Raw genomic sequence first — 23,680 nt, forward strand, 5'->3', positions numbered from 1 at the left:
GTCATTTTCAAAGGGGTCCCTTGACCTCTGACCTCAAGATACATGTATGTGAATGAAAATGGGTTCTATGGGTACCCACGAGTCTCCCCTTTACAGACATGCCCACTTTATGATAATCACATGCAGTTTGGGGGCAAGTCATAGTCAAGTCAGCACACTGACACACTGACAGCTGTTGTTGCCTGTTGGGCTGCAGTTTGCCATGTTATGATTTGAGCATATTTTTTATGCTAAATGCAGTACCTGTGAGGGTTTCTGGACAATATTTGTCATTGTAAACACATACATCTGCATAAAGCAAACATATTTGCCCACTCCCATGTTGATAAGAGTATAGTATTAAATACTTGACAAATCTCCCTTTAAGGTACATTTTGAAAAGATAAAAAAAAGTGAAATTAATTTGTGATTAATTTGCGATTAATCACGATTAACTATGGACAATCATATGATTTATCACAATTAATTATTTTAATTGACTGACAGCCTTAATTATTACATAATTATTACTGGTATTTTTTAATTCAACCTGAAGGGAACATGATTGATTTGACCAAATTTCATGGCAATCCATCTAATAGTTATTGAGATATTTCAGTCTGGACTACAAGTGGTGGACAGACATGAAGCTATGGCTCAAGATTTGAGAATTGGTTGTGAGCAAATGCTCAGATATAAAAGTATAAAGATAAGTCAGTGTCTAGCTTTCCATTTTGCTGTAGTAAGGCCATGTCAGGACACAGGTAACAAACAAGACATAAATGATAAATGTAGTCAATAAGATATGAAACAATGTGCCACTGTTAAAGCTTCTCTATACCAGTGTTTTTCACACTTTTTTGGGGGGGACCCGACTCATAGTAGGCATTATCTATAAATTCTGACAAGAGGGAATTTGTGCGTAAATGAAAGTCCCTGACCATTTTTACTGCCATTTCTGCATCACCTTATATTATCTTGAATAGATGAGCCAGCTATTTGAAATAGATATATGTTTGACATATCACAACTTCATTTTATGCATTTTATTGAGAACATATACACATGTTAAATACTTTATAAATGAGACCAAATAAATGCATTTAGGCGGAGTTAACAGGCTATTTATTTTTTTTTTTTATCTCATCAGTAAAACAAACAGAATGTGCGCTAGTCTTTCATATTAGATTCAATGTTATAAGTAGGCTACAATTATCAGAACAATACGAGCATTCAGGCTCCATCCTGTGGCTTAAAGGTGTACTGCAGATATAAACAATGGAGAAAAGACTATGTAAGAAATTCTGCAAATCTATTTGGCGACCCTAATAATATCTCCTGTGATACACCTGTGAGTCCCGACCCAGTCTTTGGGAATGACTGCTCTATACGATACCAGAGCATTAATATACCATCAGACAACCATTTGCTATGTAAAGATATAGAGGAGTAATGTCTACCTGAGCAGAGAATGAAGTCGCTCTTCCTCTGTATGTTGTAATCCAAGCTTCTCCGCATGTGTTATTATTGCATGTTAGTGCATGTGAGCGTGCCCCACTGGCTGGCTCACGGCTGCTGCTCTGCACTGCTCTCATACGGCGCCTACAGCTGATAACGCCGTCCCAACCGACGGTGCTGTCGCGGAAGAGTAGCACCCACTTTCCAGCTCCCCCTCAGGAAAACACTCTAAACTCTGTCAGCAGTGTTGCCTTTGATTTCACTGTTAGCACTGTTAGCACCGTTAGCTACGAGCTGCCGGCGTAGCTGTCGCCATGTTGAGAGACGCGTGGAGGCAATAGAAATGCTCCCAATCTCGCATTTAGCACCTTTAAACTCACGTGAACCGAAAAAAACAAGTGAAAAAAAATGTTTTTCTGAAGCAGAATTTGACTGAGCCTTCACAGTGTTCTTCTAGTGCTGCTTAGTAGATTTCATTTGTGTTATATGAAAGCTAAAAGGACAAAAAAAAGAAATTATTTTTTGGGGATTGAGCATCATTGAAATGAGAGCCAGCTGAGGAAATCAGATAAGCTCCCTGTATTTCCTCCTTTGACATATTGGGAACAATCTTATCAAACCTCTCCTCTCCTGTTTGGTCTCTTCATCCTGACTCTTGTCTTGACAGACAAATCCGGTTACAGCTGGCAATAAATTCAAGAAGGAAACACAAATTGCAGAAGCCTGAGTATTTACCAGCCTGGAGAGAATTGGGATGTTTTTCTTGAGGGGAAGGAAAATGAAGAGCACTTGTTTTTTAACCTGTTTTGTTGGTGACTGCTGCACCACCACCTCCACAACCTGTCAAAGTGACAGCTCTGGCAGCGCTTGGGCACAACTCTGACATTATTTGCAGATGGTAAATAAGGAAAAAATATCTGGCTAGCCAGCATGATTCATAGTTAGTCCCCGCTCTTGTTTACAAGTTGTCACATTAATTTAGCAAATTAGGCTTGTGCTTGGGGCTCTGTAAAATGGTTTTGCCCTCCTACTTTATTGGGGGAAAGGGGATTGTAAAAAATAAGAAAAGCTTTTTTCTCTGCTCAGCCTTCAAATCGGTTGACTCAGAATCCCTCCGAATCATTGATCTCTACAAAGGGATCAAACGGCAAAGGTGCCAATATTTTATTTTTAGTATTTAATTAATTGTAAAAAAAAAAAAAAAAAATCAACCAGCTAAAGGCAGCTCCATTACTCTCTCATAACCCTGCTTAGAGGCTTGTATGTAACAGGATATGCTAATACTTGTCTTACTAAGCCCTTGTAATCTTCATGCTTGAATTTGTGAACAGAGGACCATGTCTTTTCCACACACAGTATACTAATACTGATGGCATAATATAGTCGTGTGGAAAAAGTCGCTTCAATTCCCCCATGCTTTTAAAATGATCCCAAAGACTATAATGCAGCAAACAGTGATGATGCAGCATACATGCACTAAATAAATCAAATCAACAGTTACGGATTAAGGTAAGATCCATACGTTTACCCCCCTCCTATGTATCCTATGATACATTTTCCCGGAGACTGCATACCATATGCTTATGTAGCAGTCAGTGAACCATGAAATCACTTGGTTTTCATGAAGCTGATTTGCATTCTCAGGTTAAAGCTCAATGGGGCAGGAGAGGTACTTGTTAAAACCTTCATTTAGTCTATCAGACCTGTCTTTTCTTATTATGCCTGCACAAAATGATCAGAGTGTCACTATTGCTGAAATGACGCTGCATGCTAATGATATGAGACGTGCAGAGAGCAATAACACCTTAAACTATATTTATATCATTCTTCATCATGAGCTGTTTGCAACTTTAAAGTTAGATATGAATATTCACCGAAGCAAGTTCAGAACACAGCACAGCAAAAATAATCATTACATGAATTATTATTATAGGTTTTAATAAGAGCTGCTTGAGCAGTATATTTATACTAATCTCATTCCCTTATGTGTGCTCACAGCCTCATGTAGACTAGTGTTCAGTAACCTAAGCCTTGTAATATTTTTTCCTGGTGATGTGACAGGAACACGTCAAACCCACTAAAATTTCCATAAACTGCACAAATGCAGTCTGGCGACGGCGCCAGAACCTGTACACAGTGAGTTAACAGACTTGCCTGTGGAAGGATTACGCACGTAATTGGTGGAACCACGCTGCATAACCATCCTTTGGGTATTATGGAAATGTGAAATCTAATCCTAGTGAGCAATTTGTTCTAAGGGAAAATATAGCTTGATTATTTTATTAAAACACTGAGACACTGATTTATCTTCAACACAGGAAGGGGGGAGGGTGTGAAAGTATAAACAGTCCCAACTCAAGTTCCACTTACTAGCTTTTTCAGAGGTTTTTCAGCTGTATCTCACCGTTTGTTCAGTTGTCTTGGAGATAAATCTGTTGACTTGTGAGCATGTGCTTAAAAGAGTACTCCTATAACATTGTCATTGTCATGAAAGACAGAATCAAAATCCATGCAGGAGTACCAGAGATATTGGTTGCATCCGAAATTCCATACTAACATGCTATTCAGTACGCTAAAACAGTATGTGAGATATTTAGTATGTCCGAAACCTTAGTATGAAACCGATACTACGCAAATTGCATACTATATCCGGTGAAATATTACAGTGTGCAACGCTGGACACTAAATATCCCACAATGCAATGCAGTAGTGAAAACAATGTTCAAAAACAACGTTTGACAGACAGCTCTGGAACGCCAATAACGCTTCAATTTTACTGTAATTACACTTTACTAGGTGTAATATTTTTATTTTTTTTCTCTTTCTCCTCACTATTGATGATGTGTCATTTCCTTGTTTTTCCACCAATAGGCTTGCTCATTGATGGAGAACCACCCTCCCACTCTACTGATCAGTATAACACAATATAGGTGTTCGAGCTACTGCTGAATGCTCACAGTGGCCCTGATTAAGACCTACGTTGGTCGCAACGCGTTGGTCATTTTAAACAATTATTGCCATGTAAAATAAAGGCGTTTTAATTTTGTTCAAACACTACAGTGTGCCTTGGATTATTTTTGAGGGAGACTTGCATTTTGTACTTTTGTGAGACCATATTCCACCCGTGCAATGAGCCCCCCACAAGACTGAATGAGCCCAATACACCTGAAGGATCCAAAGAACACCTGTATGTGATTACCACAGAGACCCAGCAGCGCTTCTACTCCATTATCTTCAGGTGTAATACATATTTTAAATTAATTCAGACTTTGATTCTCACAAACCGTCGTTTTGGTAGCTTGAGGTTGGTACGGGCTACCATGGTTACACGTCTCCAACCGGCAAGGGGGCTCTCAGGAAGTGACGACATAAATTACTGCTCAGTGTGTCCGAAAAGATACATACTACTGTTTATTCACACAAAGGTATGTTGAACGATAGTACACCTATTGAGTATGTAGTGCATAGTATGCTATTTCAGACGAAGCCATTATCATTTTTATCCCACACATTTTTCTTCAGTGAAAACAGTTGGGTCAGAGATTCAGTCGTTTTGTCAAAACACTGTTTGCAAGATCAAGAATTAACTTTATGTTTTATTATAGAATTTTGTCTCCTAAAGGAACAAAAAAAGAGACTACTGCACTTCATACTCTGCATGATGCCTTTTATTTTGTAGTAGAAAGATGTCAATACTCTCAGAAGCAAAACTTACTTTATTATTTATATCGGCTGCAATCTTAGATTAAATGATTCATCACTTGCCAGTTGCTTTGGATTAATACCATATTAGGATGTTTGATGTTTAGTAAGCAATGACCTACTACGAGGTTTTACAAGATTTTGGCTGATCATATTTCTAAAACATGTCCAGTCCTTTCCCAAAATGAAGTCTAACTGGAGCCAAAATGATCTCAAAGACATTTCACAGAGCAGCGTGTGCAAAACAACAACACAATTAGGAGAATTCTTCACTGTCTGTGGCCTAAATATCACTGTTTTATATTTCATGTAGCTGTAGCTTTTATCTTGGAAGGCAATGGTCTTTTATTATTTCCCTATGTTACACTCAGAAAAACTCGGCAGAAAATGAATCTCTAGTTAATTTGATAGTCGATTAATTGGGTGAGGAATTTTTAGACATGGCTCTAGGGATGGAAATGTCGATTTATCGGTCCACCACTTTGATCCAGACGGAAATATCTCGACAATTATTGGATGGATTGACATACAATTTTGTACAAACATTCACGGCCCCTAGAGGATGAATCCAGATCATTTTTGTTGATCCCCTGACCTTTCATTAGCGGCACCAATAGGTCCAAGTTCTCATTTATCCAGTTAAATGTCTCAACAACTATTGATTTGCCATGAAATTTGGTGCACATACATATTCATGGTCCCCACTGGATGAATTATAATAACTTTGGTGATCCCCTGATGTTATCCCTAGCTCCATCTTCAGGTCAAAATTTATGTGCAATACTTTGGTTTATGACTAAAAAGGTCAGCAGAATTAATGACATCCCCATTAGCCTCAGCTGTATTTTGTGTTTAGTGCCAATCATAAACTGTATATAAGAAATGGCCGTAGTCACTGTGAAGTCACCCACTGGTTAGTGGACTGCCGTTTTGAAGCCTCGAGTTCGGCCTTTTGGCCGTAACCATATTGTTTTTTTGCAACCAGAAGTGACACGAGGGGTTGTAGCTAAGTACTACCGAACGCTGAATAAGACACTTTTAAGTGACCAAAGTGTTACAATTAATTGTCATGAACTGAAAACACTGTGAAAGGGTTAAAGTTCTAACACGAAAACACCGACAACTCCCACACCGGACAACGACGTGGTAACGACCTGTCAATCACAAGGTAGCCAAGCCCTAAAGCATCCCCTGCTTTATGGTCTATTTGAATGGGACCATACTTTACTAAATGAACATCATGCTGTATGAAGAAGACTTGAAACTAGCGATTGAGACCATAAACTCATGTTTACAATGTTTACTGAGGTACCAAAGCAATCATAGACTTCTATACAATTGGACTTCTTTTTGCAACCAGAGGAGTCGCCCCCTGCTGGCTATTAGAAAGAATACAAGTTTAAGGCACTTCAGCATTGGCTTCACAACTAGGTTGCTCACTGGTTTATGACTAAATAGGTCTGCAAATCTAATGACAAATCTAATCCACACACACAAAACTAAGATGCTGAACATGGTGAACACTATACCTTCTTAGCATCAGCATGTTAGCATTGTCATTGTGAGCACGTTAGCATGTTGTTGACATTAGCATTTCGCTAAAGCACCACTATGCCTAAGTACATTCTCACAGAGCTGATAGTATGGCTTTAGACACTTGTTCAAAGATGCCAAATATTTCATGTTTAGCTTCGCAAATGTAATGATTTGACTTGTTGTAAATAGGTATAAGGACATTATTTTCATTTATGCATTTGGCAACAACTACAACTCCTCCTGTGAAGCATCTGTAACTGGTAAATGAATGATTGACAACACACTATTATAGCTGTAATCATATACAATTACATATTATATGTGAATATGAAACTAATTATTTATTTCTCTACACTTCGTCACTCTCTCTGACAATTGAGCAAACTCCATTCGTTTTGTTCACGTGTTCATTCATAGATCATGAAATATGATTACAACTGTTATGCTGTGTTATCAATCATATATTACATGTTGATACACAAATGTCCTTATATCTGCTTACAACTACACTATAGCATATTAAAAATGGATGTATAAAATGTTTATATACTGCTTGTAAATGCTAAATAGGAGGGATTAAAGTAAAGCATTTTATATTCTTGTATTTTTAATATATTTTGGTTTGGGACTGTTGGCTCTAAGACATTGTGATGATCATTTCCCTCTATTTTCTGACAATGTATAGACCTAATTGAAAACACTATTGGCACTAGATTAATCGATAATGAGAATAATCATTAGTCGCAGTCCTTCTTGCGTTGTGGTTGAACTGCATTGCAGAGTTCCAATCACAGTGCAAAGAGGCCACTTCCGTGTCTGGAACTGAGGAACTGACGGTAACGTGAGCAAAATCCGATTGCTTGTTCAGACCTGTAACTTAACCTGTGTTGACGTGATTGGATGAAGTCTCATGGAAAAGCTTTGTGCGCCTTCAGCTAATGCATTACAGAGAACCTCAACATGTGATCCACCAGGCTCGTCTGATGGAGTCTAACCATAATACAACCAGCCTTAATTATCACTGTGAATTGGTTCTTTTGATCCCAACTGGCTCCTTTAGTTCCAGGCCTTTTCTCGGTAACCTTGCCCTTTAGCAGCGCCGGATTCATGAGTATTGATTGGCCGGGGAACACACATACACACACATGCACACCCCATTCATCTTTTCTTGACCTCTAATGCCAAAGGTTTGTAGAAGCTAATAAAAAGCTAATTATTCAATCAAACTGCTCCTACAAGCAATTTTCCTTGAAGCTGTTTTTTGTCTCATTTCAAGTAAAGAGCTCAGCTCGGTTCGAGGGAGGCCAGCGCTACGGGAGCGTTCATTACAGTCTGAAGAAGTTTAGATTAGCCGAAAAGGCTCAGACAAAAACAGCTGCTCGTCCTCAATAATCACCTCACATTTGTAGTTTGTCCCCAGTTGACTCTGAGAATTTTGCACCCAGTGATTTAGCTGGATATATTCAATGCATTTAAACACATTAGGGCTAGCCTTAGTGACATATTTTCAATATGTTCACAGTTTCGGGGCATTGCTGTTCACGCACCCCTATTAGGTAGATGTAATTGGGCTTTGACTGTGGCAACACAGCTGCTGAAAACCCACGAATACGTACAGCACTATGATTGATACGTTGCCATGCAGCGTATATATGATCCTGTGTGTAAATCAAGTCATTAATCAAAGTGCTGACATGAGGAGTAAATTACTGTAAAGCCAGGGGGAAAAGAGGAATGGTCTGACGGCGTTCAGTTTCGTGGATCTGCTGAGGACGAGCTTGACCTCACAGTTATGACAGCTATCGGGCTACTCTACACCTCCGAACAGCACCGCTGCTTCCTGAGCGAGTGGCTCTGTCAGTCCACTGCTGAGTCATGATGACATTGAGAATGTCCTTTAATAAGTGCGTTACAGCTGCGGCTGCTTTAGTGCTCATTTCAGACACTGTGATAGCTGCAGTTAGGGAACAGAGGTACTTGCTGGAAAAATTAAATCCTAACCAAAACCTTTACTCCAGTCAGGCAATTTGAAAACAATTAAAGTCTGCAATAAATACAAAAAAAAACTCCTCACATAACTATGATGGAATTAATTTCCCATATACTACTGCGGTCTATTAAATGATGTGGGTCCTTGCTTTCTTTGCCGGTAAGCTCGGGAATTGCCATCACTTGTGTCAATATCTGGGGAATGGAGCACAAAGAGAGGCGACTATCTCTAATATGAATGCATTCACTCAAATCTATAATTGATTGAAGCTCCAAGGCTTGTTTTTGTCTCCCTAGATGGTCAGCGGGACCTGATGTAATGAGACGCCTCAAGGTTTTTTTGCAGAGGTTTCTTTCGCTGCTTTTGCTGAGCTGTTATCTAAGAAGGAAAAAAAAAATACCCCCCTTGCTTTAAGCCAGCAGAAAGATAATTCTGACATTGTCTTCTAAATTTGTAATCTTGTGTGCTAAGACAAAAAAGTATGAAATGGCAATTCTATTTTATTCCAATCTTTAAATAAATCAATGTAGCTCTGATCCGCTTTTCCTGATACTTGCTGCAGGCAGAGTTTTCCAAGGAAATCTCTGAGCAAATCGTGATGTAGAAGAAAGCTCGCTTCAGATATCTCACTTTCACATTCTAATAAAGTAACATCCCCTTTCCTACGCCGTTCTCTCAGCGAGCTTATTGCTATACATGTTTTCACTGCACATTTATGACTATTTACAATAAAGGTCTATTTTTAAGCCCATAAAATGCACATTGATGCTCACGTTGCTCATCTTTCAAGACTATCTTGATACACCGAAGGGGAATTTCAAGGTTAACGCTGTTTTCTTATGAAAGAGAATGAAACATGTTGTTTTTCATTCCTGTTACCTGACTGGCCTTTCGTTTTTTTTTTTTTACGCCACACACATCAAGCCATCTCTGTGCAGATTGACAGGCGGAATATAACCGCAGTGAGGTAAAAAGGAAAGTCTCAGACACCCCTGTTGTCATGCCAGAGTATTTTAAGTAACAAAGCTGGCAGCGCAGGAGGATGACTGGCTTTGTCTTGCCCAGATGGGAAGGAATCACCCTGATGGATAATGACTTGACGGAGTATGTCCTTTGGCCAAAGTTGCCTGGCACTGAGGAATTTTTTTATTTTCTGTCTTTTCACTTCATATAAGGGCCTGGAGGGAAACAGAAAAGAGAAATAGAGAGCTAAAAATTGTGTGGCTGCAAGAGGAAAATGGAGCGGGGAAGTGGAGTGTTTGATACACTGAAGGGGAGCCATGTTGGAGATTAAGTGAGACCGGCTTGTCCCGGGCTGACACCGGACTTATCGCACTGGGCCAGGTGATGATTTGATGCTCGGAAACAATGGATAGAACCGAAAAATCACTTGTTAGGCCGCTGTGGACAGGTGAAGGACTTCTTGTTGGATACAAACTTCATGCACCTCCCAGTGGTTGTTCAGTGTCACATTGCAGTCACACCACTCACTGTCACGTCGGCTGTCGGAGTGGGCCGCAGCAACGCCATACGCACACGAGTAGGAGCAGTTAATATGCATGGCATGATAGACTGTGAAATGATAGACTGTGAAATTTCTGACACCTACACTCTTACTTTATTTCTCTCCTTCAATTTCTTAAACTCTGACATGACAGCACGACTGACTCCAGCCCCGAGATGAATTGAAAAAGGATGGGAGTGACGTATCAAAAAAGCAAAAGCTTGCGTCATAAATACTTCATCGGCCGTATGAATAGCTGAAGGTGACAAGCCCTAAAGCCCCTCTCTGAATACAAATTGATGTACAGTAGAGCCGGAAGAAGAACCTGAGTGGAGAATTCTGTTTTTTTAATGCATGAAAGCTCCGCAGACAAATGCGAGCGATATGGTAATCTCTCTTGGGTTGCGTGCTGCTGCACTGCAGGCAGAGCTGTGACATGTCATGTAGCTTGTTTTGAATCTAAGGGACAAGTGAGAAACTGAAGGCCTGTGACCTTGGCCTCCTGCTTGGGCAAAAAGCAAAAATGAAAGCAACATTTTGCAGGAGAAATAAGTGAATTATAAAACCTCGTCCTCATCCATCTTCATCAGATGTGTGCGTGGCAACGACCTCATGTTAAAGCATGCAGTAATTATTTGGACCCATTAATCACCTTATTTTGTCCGTCACAAAATCTCATCACGAGCGGAAGATTTCTCCCGTTCTTTGTTTTGCACAGATAAATTCCAAAGCTGTGTCAAAATATGATGAATTTTTCATTATGCTCCCCTTTACACTTTGTTCTCTGTTAGCTACAATGATGCAGTGAAATATTAATGACAGGACACACATTCATAGTCATGGTATCTCCAACGCTGTTTTTCTCCTGATGCCCCCTCCCGCTGCTCATGCTTCGTTCCTGTTGTTTCATAATCAGATCAGCGTTCATATCGCACCCAAAGCTGCCAAGTGGAAAAAGGAGCAAGCTCAGTCAATGAGATTATGAATGTATGACTGCTTCTCTTGTGTGTTGAGGAATGTGGCCTCCCTCACATGAATACTGAGGAATGTGGCCTCCCTCACAAGAATACTGACTAGAAGCAGATGATAAACATCCCAAATGGTGTTAAAACAACCCCACGAAGTTAACTAAGCCACCTCAGCTGTCCTAATTCCAACAAACATGTTTTCTTGTCCTCTAGGTGGTGTTTTCCTGAGACGCCAGTGGTGGGAGTCGCCTGCCTCAGCTCTGACTCTCTGACCGCCAGCTGATCGGGATGCCGATGTGAAACCCGCGATGGAGACCGGGGCTTGATATCTGGTGAGTCTGTCGTGTTTTCCAAGTCACTGACTCCACATCGACTGTGAGCAGCAGTAGCAGCTACGCCTTTAGCTGGGGCAGCTCTAATTATGCTGAAAATATTGTGTTAGCAGTGGTGCATCAGCAGATTGGAGACGCAGTACTATGTGGATCACCGCTGGGAATTTGTTACAGAAAATATAGAAAAGATGGTGAAACTACAGGTGCAGAGCAGAACTGGGTCAAATTTGCAAATGCTTTTTCCCTTTTTTACTTTTTCTTTGTTTTACATAGTCATGTGGTTGGAACTTGTCAATCAGCATCACCTTTATTGACTAGGTATGTTTACACTACCTTTAGCCATCCTGTGCATCCAGACAAACTAAAGCAAACATAAACATATGGCTATTATGTACTGTATATAAACAACAAATGGACAACAACATACAATGTGAGCAGGGTCACACAGGGAAAGGATGTGTGGGAGTGTGCTGGATAAATATTGTATGTGTAAGTAACTTTATATGCATACAGTAGGGGTTTTATGGACTGTAAATACACCCTGCTTAGCTTTACATGTGGCAATAATGGATAATATGTACATTTTATTGCTCAATCTGTATATTACGCCGCCATATATATGATTTGTGAGTACATTAGATGTTTTGATATTACAGGGTTGTTGTGCTGTGATTGTTTCCTGACAACACACATCTGAGTTAAGTGTTTATGAGAGTGATAGAGTGTGTGGGAAGAAACTGCGTCAATTGGTTTTAGAAGTGCGGGGACACAATGAAGTCAGAGGTTCTTAAACAACACCAACAAAAAAAAATCATATGTTATATCAATTTAGAGCTGAAGTGGGCGAGATTGAAGCAAATATGATTAAAAGAAAAAGTTATTTTTATAAAACGGTTGCTATATCGTGAAAGTAGTACATGAAACAGGCAACCTGAAAAAAATCATGTGCCTCTGTGTCCTCCGGTGCTCCTAACGGCATCTGCAAGATTTCACAGACTGGAGGAAAACAACCAATCAGAGCTGATCTGAGGTCTGCTGTCCATGAGAGCCGGCTATCAATCACTCGCGAACTCCGACCAAATGGTCAAACTAGGCAGCACTGATCAAATATGAATCAATAGTATGTTACGTTAATGCCTATTTCTCACCTCAAATGTTTTCAGAATCATCTTGTAGTGCACGGTTTAGCTGTAAAATGAGAAAGTTTGTGACGCCTTGTAAAATCTGGTGAAGGAACGCCAAGTTCCGGTCACATGACTGGAGCACAGCCAATAGGAACTCAATGAAATTACCTGTAATTGGTCAAAGTCTCCAGTCACAGGCTAGATTTTTTAAAGCCTGAAAACAGAGCCATGATGAGATGCAGAAGTCTAGTTTTCTCTCAGAACACTTGAATTACAATATGCTGAAAGGTTATTATGCTTATCATGCTTTCCATAATTATGGTAATATTGCTATGTATTGTACATCTGTTTCTTTAAAAGATCTATGTTCAATTGTGGTAAAATATTACATATATAGTGTATATACAGTATATCATTCTATTTATCCTCAAAACATGCATAAGTAATAATACTAATTGGTCAGAGCGCAGCAAAGCGGGGGCCAGCCCTATAAATGCAAAAGTCTGTCACTGAGTCATTGAGTGAGTGATGAAGTTACACCATTGGTGAGTTGAGTTGGTGTTTCCCCATTGGCTGTTGCTCTTTCAAAAGGAGTAAGCGTGACAGTGTTTCTGCTTGCGACGTCTTCACCTCAGCAATCAATCAGCTGATCCACTTCCTCAATACATACGTGGTTGTTGTTTTGTTACTCAACCCGCTAAGCTTGACCTTGAAAGCCTCATTTGAGATATTTAAAATAAGCTCTAAATTTTTTGGCGCCACTGTTTTTTTCTGTAAGGTATTCATCTATATTATCATATGTGTCTCAAACGTGGTGTTTCAATCCTGTGATGCATATGTTACAAGAGTAGCATAGAGTGTCTGCTCAAAGCAGACAGGTGTTCAGGTGTTGGTGATCAGAGCAGAGAAGAAATTAGCAGTAAAGCTGTCAAGTGGCGGTAGGAAAGTTATCTTCTGCTATTCTGTCTCTGTTTTTCATTCAAGTCCAACATTTGCGGCTGTTGGCATCCTCGTAATTCTCATAGCCCATAATTGTCATGGAATTTAGCTAGGTCTGGTCGGTACCATTAATTACACAATTACTTTAGATGAGTAAACCATAAATAACAGGATTATTAGGGGTGCAAATCACCAGTTTCATTCATGATAACAATATTATATTGATTCTTTGGACAACGATACAATATTTGCAGATATCACAAAGTCTGCCACGATATATATACGATTTTAAATTGATTCAATTCAGGGGCCTGCGATGGATATGAGACGATATCATATGCCCATTTAACACAATCAACTCACAAAAAGCAACTAAAATATGATTCGACAATTTTATTTCTGGGCTCTCCCAGACATTCAAATGAAAAGCAATCAATAGACCTCCTGTTGCTGGAGGTCTGCTTGCTGGTCAGTGCTGGTGAGCGGCTTGTCACAAAATGAGAATAGCTGGTCCACCTTAACAGCCCACCTTAAGTGAGCCTGAGCTGAAGTTGTTGCTAACGTCGGGGCTAACCCCCCATCACTTTAACCGGCAGATAGCAAGCAAGACACAGGAGCTTGGCTTGGGTCTTGAGGAGCTGTAGCATTTAATCAACGACAGATAAACTGTAACTTTCACCCAGTGCACTGCTACATTCACAGCTATAATGTTACCGCTATTCACTGTCACACACATGCTCTCTCTCTCTCTCCCTCTCTCTCTCTCACTAAAGTTACTCGATGGAAATGGCTAAACAGAAGTGCCATGGGAATTTCAAAATAAAGGCGCTTCTTAAAGATGATGACATTTATCAATGTTTTCACTTTGCATCAATGATATTGGGTTGTTGATCATTCAATCCATGTATCGATCCAGATCGCTGGATCGATACACCCCTAATGATTATAGCCAATTGTTGAATTTATTGAACTAAAGCATTCCTCAATCTCTCAAATGTAGCTTAACCATGTGCTACTTCAGCACACTTTAATAACAAATATTACTGGGACCACTACAGAAAATTGCAGATGAACATTTAATATCTATATTCACATTATAGGCACCACTGACTATCCCTGTAACAGTTTGGCCACAATTTAGTACATTGACCATTATCGGTCCAGCCATATACTCTTTCTCTCAGACTGCATTCAGCCTACACGTCCTTCGCCAATAATGTAAGAGAACATATAGGTAGCCTGAAGGCAAAACGTGGGGCAAGATAAGGCCCGCAGGCACTCGCTCCGCTGCTCACTACTTGCTTTGAGCTACATCACTATTTTTATCGTCTCTTCATTCTATTCTTTCATCTTGATTTTAACAGCTGAGAGTAAGAGAGTATAAGAATATATTATTCAGAGAGATTTTTGTAAGAAAATATAAAGAGACTACAAAAATACTCTTCTGTGAATAATTACATTCCTACCTAAACAAAGACTAAAGGGCACACCCCACACATTCAGCGCCTCGTAACTTGACTAACTTCGCCAAGTATTTCATATTATTTGACCCATGTGTCGCACAAAAAGGTTCTACCTGGAGCCGTAGTGTAATTGACTGCATCTCTAACCGACCCGAAATGGGCCATAAAACACTCGTCAGAACGCTGCGGCAGTACATAAACGCACTTTCATGTTTCGAGCGTACATTATATAGCATGAAACTATTAATTAAAAGCCGGTACACGCGAGGATAGAGTTAATGATCTGTGCTGCGTCTTCAGAGAGCAGTCAGCCGAGAATAATTGTGTGCATCTGAAGTGCAGTAGGTACCTGTATCCCCCTTAACATCTGTCTGATGTACTCGGAGTACGTTTGCATCCTGAAAATGTCATCACACTACATCTAGGCACTATATCTGATGCTGCCAGTAGCTGTATTTGCTGAGGGCATAGTTTTGTGGAAAAGGTCCGGGTGATTCCCCCGTGGCAGTTCAGTAAGGAGGGGAGCTGGGAGGTGAGGTTATTTTACCCACCTCTGACCCTCTGTGGTCAGAGCCCCTGTGGTTTCTGCGGTCAGGGGGGACTCACATAGTGCTGAGAACAAAGAAATATGATGGCTCCCAATTGTCCTCCTCTGGTTCAAAGGGAATGGCAGGGCAATGCTAATTAGCCAGCTTGTGTTACCGAATTGAACATAACTGCTGTTCCCTTCAGTGTTTCCCTTCCCCCTCATCGTACACCTAACAAGCAGCGTCTACAACAGTCATGCACCCCTGCATAACTCTACATATTTTGTGCACCGTGAGACATCCTGTTCTGTTTCTGTCCTGAAAAGAGAAAAAATCATTCCCATACTTAGATTAATCCCCTTTAAGAGAATTGAATTCCTGTTAAATAATAGCACTTTGTTTCGTGAAAGTACAGCAGTCGTGGCCCATATGTATTCTTCGACGTCTTTGCCCAGCTGTTCTTTGGAGTGTAGTTTAATCCTGGCTGTCAAGTTTGAGGGCGATAAGAGGCGTAACAACAGGATTCCCCACCAGTTCATCTCGGCTCGTTCGAAAATTATGGTACTACAACTGAGAAAACGGTGCTCTGTAAGTAGGTAGTGAATTCATGTTTTTAATCAGGGATCGAGGGGAGAGTGTGGAGGAGGTCAAGTTATTATCCTCACATATTCAAAATTCCAGTGGCAGCACTGTGCATATATATACACTCCTCCCCTCCCATGTCTTGTGGTCTGCTTCTCTTGTCAAAGTAATCTGAGTCTAGCTGTCAGTGTTTCCTGGAATACCAAGTCTTGAAGGCGGTGTCGAGTAGCAGCTCAAGAGTATTCTTGAGGTTTTACGGCGCACGTTGCCACCTTAAGATATCATCTCTGCACCCGATTCTTGTTTCTGCAGCTCTAATCATCCCCAGAAATTAAGCTATGCGCTCCGTGTCATCCGCCTCTCTGAATAACAAGGGCTTTTGTGAATTTGAAATGCTGCAGCTGAAACTGTTTCAAATGATAGCGGAGGAAAATATGGTAAAAATCAAACACGCCTGCATGCGTGCGAGCACAAGTCAGATACAATAGATGCGTAGCTCCAGGGGAGTTGTGCTCAGCGTCTTGGTGCTTTCTCTCTCTTTCTGTCTCTCAGTCAAATATCTTTTTGTTAGTGCAGATGCACTCAGGGTTGGCAAACACATTGAAGACTGAGTCACTTAAACAGCCTCATCTTGACACATAGCTGACTCACAGTCTATTGATTTCCTCATACATCATATTCTTTTGTACTGTTTGTTGTTATGTATGTATACTGGGAGGGCATTGTTTGAACCACTACAAGGCACATATGTTTGTCTCGGAGCTACATCACGTAATTAAAAAACTCAAAGCCACGTTTAATGACACATGGAGGTGCCACTTTATTGCGTAATACTCATTAGTAACCAGGAAACACAACTTCAAGAATTCAAGAATAGTCAAGAATAGCACAATCAGTGTTTGTGAGCATAAACAAGCCTCTCTCCCAGTCCCAGAGCCATACAACGGGGGACCTCTCGTCTGTGTTGTCATGCAAGTGTAAAGCCCGGAGCTCATTTATTCAAAATAAACGGCGCATTACAGTTTTGATGCAACTTTTACTGCAGTGCTTGAATCCTAAGAGGCAAGCTCTTAACCTAAAAAGGTGTCCATAATCACTGAAAATGTTTCTACTCACAGTTCTGCTTTATAAATGTATCACTTCATTCACTGCTGCAGAAACCAGCAGGACAAACTCTTCTGCCTCGTTCCTGCATGGAGACAGAAGTTACTGAACTAAAAGCGGCAGTAGGCAGAATGTTTTTGGCGTCATTGGGCAACAATTCCACAATAACCTTTCAGCATATTATAATTCAAGTGTTCTGAGAGAAAACCAGACCTCTGCACCTCCTCATGGCTCTGTTTTCGTGACGGGAGACTTTGGCCAATCACAGGTTATTTCAGAGAGAGAGCATTCCTATTGGCTGTTCATTCAACAGAGGCAGGTGTCAATCATTGGTGAACTCTGATCAAACGGTCAAACTAGGCAGCGCTGATCAAATATGAATCATATTCTGTTACTGTAATGCCTATTTCTAGCCTCAAATGTTTTCAGAAACATCTTGTAGTGTACTGTTTAGCTGTAAAATGAGAAAGTTTGCTCCGGCTGCTGGGCGGTGCTTGGTATTTCCTCAACATGGTTGCCAGGTCACAAATTTTCTCATTTTACAGCTAAACAGTACACTACAAGATGTTTCTGAAAACTTTTGAGGTGAAAATAGGCATTACAGTATCAGAATATGATTCATATTTGATCAGCGCTGCCTAGCTTGACTATTTGGTCGAAGTTTGTGTGATTGACAGCTGCTCAGAGACGGTAAGGCTCCAGCTCGGCTCTGATTGGTTGTTTTCCTCCGGTCTGTGAAATCTTGCAGATGCCATGAGGAGCGCCGGAGGACACAGAGGCTCATGAATTTTTCAGATTACCTGTCTCATACTGTCAGGATATAGTGATCGTTTTGTAAAAATATATATAATATAATAATCATTTTTTTTAACCATATTTGCTCCAATACTACCTACTGCTGCTTTAAGAGGTAAACGTTCAGTGAAACAGACAGAAGCAAAACAATTCAATCTGAATCGATTTGAATACTTAAAATGAATGCATTTTTATCCCCGAGGCAACCCAGACAGATCCACAACATACCTAAGCTCCAGTTAATTGTGTTTTGTAATGTTTATTGTATGAATATTGATTGTTCAGACACACTGAATCTTATTCTGCATTATTATTTTTTAATAAGAGAATCAAATCTTTTCTCTTGAGGTGCTAAAATAAATTCTCACTGAATGCAGATATGATCTTTTATGCAAATAGAGAGTGATGTTTATTTAAAGGGCTATTTTTAGATATCTACCATAGCTCAAAGGAAAGGCCTCTACCACTTGCTGTGCAGAGACACATACAGAAAAGCACCTACTGCGCTCCCTGTAGTCCTCTTTCATCATAAATGTGAATGTCTAAACACCCTTCCTCAAGTCTCTCCCCCCTGGCTCATGATATAAAGTGGCCAGTATCGGTGTCCATCTGTGCGTTGGTCTAAACATCGCCATGACAGTAGCCCCCTTCCTTTCATATCATCTACCAAGCGCAGCGTTTGGGAGTGGGCCGCATGATAGTGGCAGACGAGTTGCTGGTCATGAGCCACATACAGCTCCTCCATTGTCTAGCGTGCTGGAGAAAAGAGTGGGAGCCCCTAAAGAGGTCTGGCAGAGACTCTGCTTCCATCTGCCTGCATGCCTCGCCATGGAGCCCAGCTCGCACCACTTGAGATTATACTCACGTCCAAGCTGTTACTGTAATTTGCATTGGCTCATAGGCAGAGGCGAGTGAGGAGGAGGAGGAGGAGCTGCACATGAGGCAGGGATGTTATAAGTGGTCCTGGCAGCACAATGAGCTTGCCTGGGCGTAACATTATGTACAAGTGGCATGGGTCGAGCAACATTAAAGTGCAATAATGGCGCCGAGCAGGTTGGCCCTGCTGTCCAAGATTATTGTCTGTGTTAGTGCACAAAGTAAATTATAGAAATGTAGTGTTTGAATCTATCCCAGTCACATTCAGTATTGGTGTTATGTGCTTTATAGCTGCATTATTCTCCATTCATTCCCAGCGCCTGTCTCCAGCAGCACATGAGTCAGTTGGAATACATAAAACATCTAAAGACCGTACCCTTTTGTTACGCATTGCGCTAATTAGGCAAGCGATATGTTCATTTCCTTGTAATTCATTTAGATGAAAGGTCACACACCTGGAGGAAACCCACGCAAACACTGAGAAAATAAGCAACGCGAGACGGGGCCATGGCCGAGGATCAAACCAAAAGACAAAAACACACGAGCTACTGAGCTGCCCTCTCTGTTTCAGATCACACATCAAACCTTGGAAGCGATCATGATATCGTCTTTCAAATTCAAGGCAGCGGCTTTATTTACAAACCATTTTCTGAACTGAATGCGTTTGAATATGGCAGCAGCACTCATTTGGGAGGCGTTGAATATGTAGAAAGGGTTTTTAGAATTAAATTCACGTTTTCCCTCAATAAAAGGGAACAAAACCAAAACAGCACTTTCCCGGCTCAATCCCACTGACTGTTCTCTGATGTCCTCATTTTTCAGGCTTAATTTGTTACTAACTTGATAGCTTTTGGACTGCAATTTGGTTCAGCGGCTAATTTATCAAATTTACTAATTAACTAGAGACGGAAAATACAGAGACAATTTCTTATAGTGCCACCTCCGTCAAATAGGTTGTGAACTAATTATTTATGGTACAGCCACAAGCACAATGCCCCATAATGAACTTCCTGTAGCTGCCGGTAAAGTCTCTACATGTGCAGTAGTTAACGTTCCTCTCCATTAACATCGGCCAGTGCAATTATTAGTCAATAGACCTTAACCTTTTTTGTTATAATGTAGTTACAGTAAATATACAGTGTTTCCCAGGTTTAAAAAACTATACAATTTAATTGAAACTAAGGCAGTAGCTTAAGTATTGTGAAGACAGGGATGGAGGTTCAAATGTCAGACCAGTTTTAATCCATTTTAGTTCCTTTGGCAAGTCTGTAAGACGTCAACAATTTTACACAGCAGTTAATCCTTTTTTCTGTCACTGACTTTCCATTATAGAGAAAGTAGAATTGACTGTTTCACAAGGATTCAGCTATATTAACTTTGTGCACAGCTGTGAAAAAATAATATAGATTAAAAAAATAATTGTGTGTCCGATAAGAGAGAACTAAATGTGCCTTTCAGTCTCAAATAACAGGCCTGACAGGTTTGTGACTGGGAGCTCACAAAGTGTATGATGAGCTTGTCTGCAGTCACATAATTACTAATTATACAGATATGTCATGCATTTAATGCATTGACCTGATTTCCAAAAAAAAACTGTAATTGGAGGCAGAAATAGCAAATAAGGATCTAATTTAGTCAGAAAATCATGCACATCATGACTTTTTAAACATGACTTCCATTTGAACCTGACTTGGCTGGCATGGTTTGTAGATAAAAAAAAATAAATAAAAAAAAGTTGGGTCATGATTGGATTTTTTTGACACATTGTAAACAATTAATTGTGTCATTATTGACATTTTGAGGAAACTTCACAGAAAGGTAGGGTCAAATGAAAGGGGATATATGCCCTTTTTCAAAATTCATACATGTTATTCCTATGGTCTAAGACAGTCCAAAAAATATTAGTTAATGTGCACAACTCTCTGCCAAATCGAAAAACTAGATTGCTAAAACTCAAACTGTGGAACTGCTCCATAGACAATGAATGAGAGGCTGATTTTATGGACCCACAGAATGTTTGTTTTCTTTTATTATGCCCAAATGAGCTTTATTCTATTGCAGTGCTGTCAGTAGTGAAACAGAAAATTTACCCATATACTCAAACATTCCCCTGGGTGCTCTCAGTGTCATCTGTAACATCTCTCCTTATTCATTGTCTATGAAGAGGTTCTAGTCTTAATACCCTATGATATCACAAATTAGAGTTTTAGCACTCTAGTTTTTGGACTTTCCCCATAAATTTCCCATAAATGTGGTTATTGTGGTTCTATGGGTCGTGCTAACTTTGTACTCGTCACCTCCGTTGTAGAGATTCGGGGAAACTAGGACTCACACAAACAACATGCATCGGGGCAAGTTGTGCAAGCCTCCAACAGCTTTCCAAATAAACATGGTTTTTACATGAATCATTTCAAACACTTGTCTCTGAGTCTGACGGAAATTAAATGTAGACACCTTGAATGACGGCCTATATAGCTAACTGCAGGGATCTCCATCCAAGCCAACAATTACATTGGGGTGTTTGTATATGTGAGACTATGGATCACTGTCCATTTAGCGTGCATCCGTGCTAGAGAAGTAGTAGCAAATGAGATAACACCTTGCAGATTTCATCAACTAACAGTGCCGCTGGCCCACAGAGATTCTAGTTGTGGTTAATTTCTCTGCAAATTGGCAGAGATGTCACTTTTGCGACACACTTTTGTCAGGGACAATGCAAAAAAAATCATTCTAACAGGTTACAATGACATGATACAAATGTGTGTGTTATTGCTGGTGGGTCACACATTGTCATCTCTCACTTAGCGTTTTACATGTTGTAATCACTTTTTCTGTTCCAGCTGAATTTGAATACTGTTCCAGGACGACAATTTCGATAAACTCTGCAAATTCAGACATTGGAGTTACACAGCTGGCACCTCTCACATCTATTTTACAAGTCTGGCATCTTTGCAACAAATGTTTTCCTCTTCAGTAAGCATAGAAGAGCAGTGACCGGAGGAACACCCCCAGTTTCCTGCAGTACGTTGTCTTTTGGGACGGCCATTGCATTTAGCTTTTTGAGTGTTTTTTCCTTATAAAACAGTAAAATGCAGACAAAGTCAACCTCACACATGTAAACAAACCGGCTTGTGCAGATTAATATGCAGGGTTATTGCTGGCCACGCAGCAAGTTGCCCCAGATTTAGATCCTTATGCAGTTAGCCATAAAGGCCGCTCCAGGCGTCTACTTTCTGTGTTTAAATTTGGTCGGACTCAGAGATGTTTATGGGCTTCTGCAGCTTGCCCCGATATATATGCAAGACCTTGTTTAACTGAATCTACAACAAAGGTGGCAATTGCAAAGTTAGCATGACCCTAGAGCCCCATTTATAGGAAATACACATTTAAAGAGTATGAGGAAAGACCAACATGACATCACTTCTTCATGGTGCGCCCCAAACAAAAATATAACAAGATCAGAATGAAACAAAAAACAATAAAAAAATAAACAAAAGCACCTATGCAAATGCTTTTACAAAAGCAACAGTTTTATAAAAGCAGCTGCTGTTCAGAATGCAGGTGTTTTCTTTTCTTTCTTAGCAGTCATAGTTAACAAATGAGTGCATAATGACTGGTTCTTGGTGGTGCAATTATGTTGTTGGATGCAGCAAGTGTTCACTTTAATTCATTTCATTCTCTTGGTACAAAGCCAGCTGCAGATAAACCCACACCTTATGTGTATTTACTGCCCCACTGCCACTGTGTATACATTGCAAGGTGCTTTATTTGGCGCAGTGATGGGATTAGTGAAGCTCAGATGCCCTGTAGTGCATATATGAATATAATACCTGTAGTATACTGTATGTTTGACAAAAGTTCTGCCTAAACCCGCTTTGCACAAGCTCTCCTATGAAGTGTGTCAAATTGAAGCTGTGCGGTCCATTATATGTGTGCACTGAGTGAATCCCATGCAGTCATAGCTGCCTCATTCTCAGGTTGTAACACACACTCATAAGCATTACAGCCTTGAGTGAATTTGGGCCGCTGTCTTCTATATCAATTAGAGCTGTGTGAGTTTTTTCATTATTGCATCTAGTTCTTACTGTAGATTTATTCATGTGGATCCGGTTGGTAATAAATCTCAATTGTTTTTGTTAATTAAATGATATTGTCGTCATAAAAGAGAAGGTACACACCGGGTATTTACTTTGTATTTGACTTAAGAAGCAAAAAGATGAATGGGGTCATCTACATTTAGTAGGGTCTGGTCGGAAAGCAACACAGTGCACTACAGTAGTTTAACAAGATTAGGAGTCTACAGCCAAGCTATCAGCTCTGTGAGGCTGCACTTAGAGCTAAGTGCTAACATCAGCATGCTAATATGCTCACATTGATAATGTCAAGATGCTGTTATTTATCTGGAATAATGTTCACCAAGTTCGCCAACTTAGTTTAGCATGATAGCATGCATCTGAGGCTGGCGCAAATGTCATTTGCTTTGCAGGTGCTGCATGGGCCATAAACCAAAGTAGAAATCTGGTCGTCGATACCAATACCAGTGAAATTCCCCAATTCTCAATACCAATTCGATACCACTGTAAAAAACAAAAGTTAAACAATAAATCCCATGTACTTCAACATCCACTCCTTTATTACTGTTTGCATAGCCTACTGTTTTTTGTTAGGAAGTTAAACTGGTCATAATTCCCTCTCTACTATCTATTTTTATATTGCTGTGAAAACATCTCCTTCAAACAAATGGATTTATTCAAGTTTCTCGCCAAAAACTACATTTTACAATATGAACATCATCATGTTA

General features: G+C 40.1%; 1 protein-coding gene and 1 long non-coding RNA gene across 2 annotated transcripts in view; one reads left to right on the forward strand and one right to left on the reverse strand.

The window, feature by feature from the left end:
* The window catches only part of lrfn1 (leucine rich repeat and fibronectin type III domain containing 1), a 133,336-nt gene that overhangs the window by 90,310 nt on the left and 19,346 nt on the right, over window positions 1-23,680 (forward strand). The window contains exon 3 of the mRNA XM_037776041.1: window positions 11,351-11,469. The gene's annotated coding sequence lies outside the window, so the exon portion shown is untranslated. The remainder of the gene's footprint in view (window positions 1-11,350; window positions 11,470-23,680) is intronic.
* Window positions 3,236-10,829, reverse strand: LOC119491813. Its single transcript, XR_005207661.1, has 3 exons — window positions 10,811-10,829; window positions 6,640-6,795; window positions 3,236-3,247 (listed from the first exon to the last, which is right to left on the reverse strand). It is a non-coding gene; the product is annotated as an uncharacterized LOC119491813 (long non-coding RNA).

Source organism: Sebastes umbrosus, chromosome 7 (genome assembly GCF_015220745.1).
Source record: "Sebastes umbrosus isolate fSebUmb1 chromosome 7, fSebUmb1.pri, whole genome shotgun sequence".
Lineage (NCBI taxonomy): Eukaryota > Metazoa > Chordata > Actinopteri > Perciformes > Sebastidae > Sebastes > Sebastes umbrosus.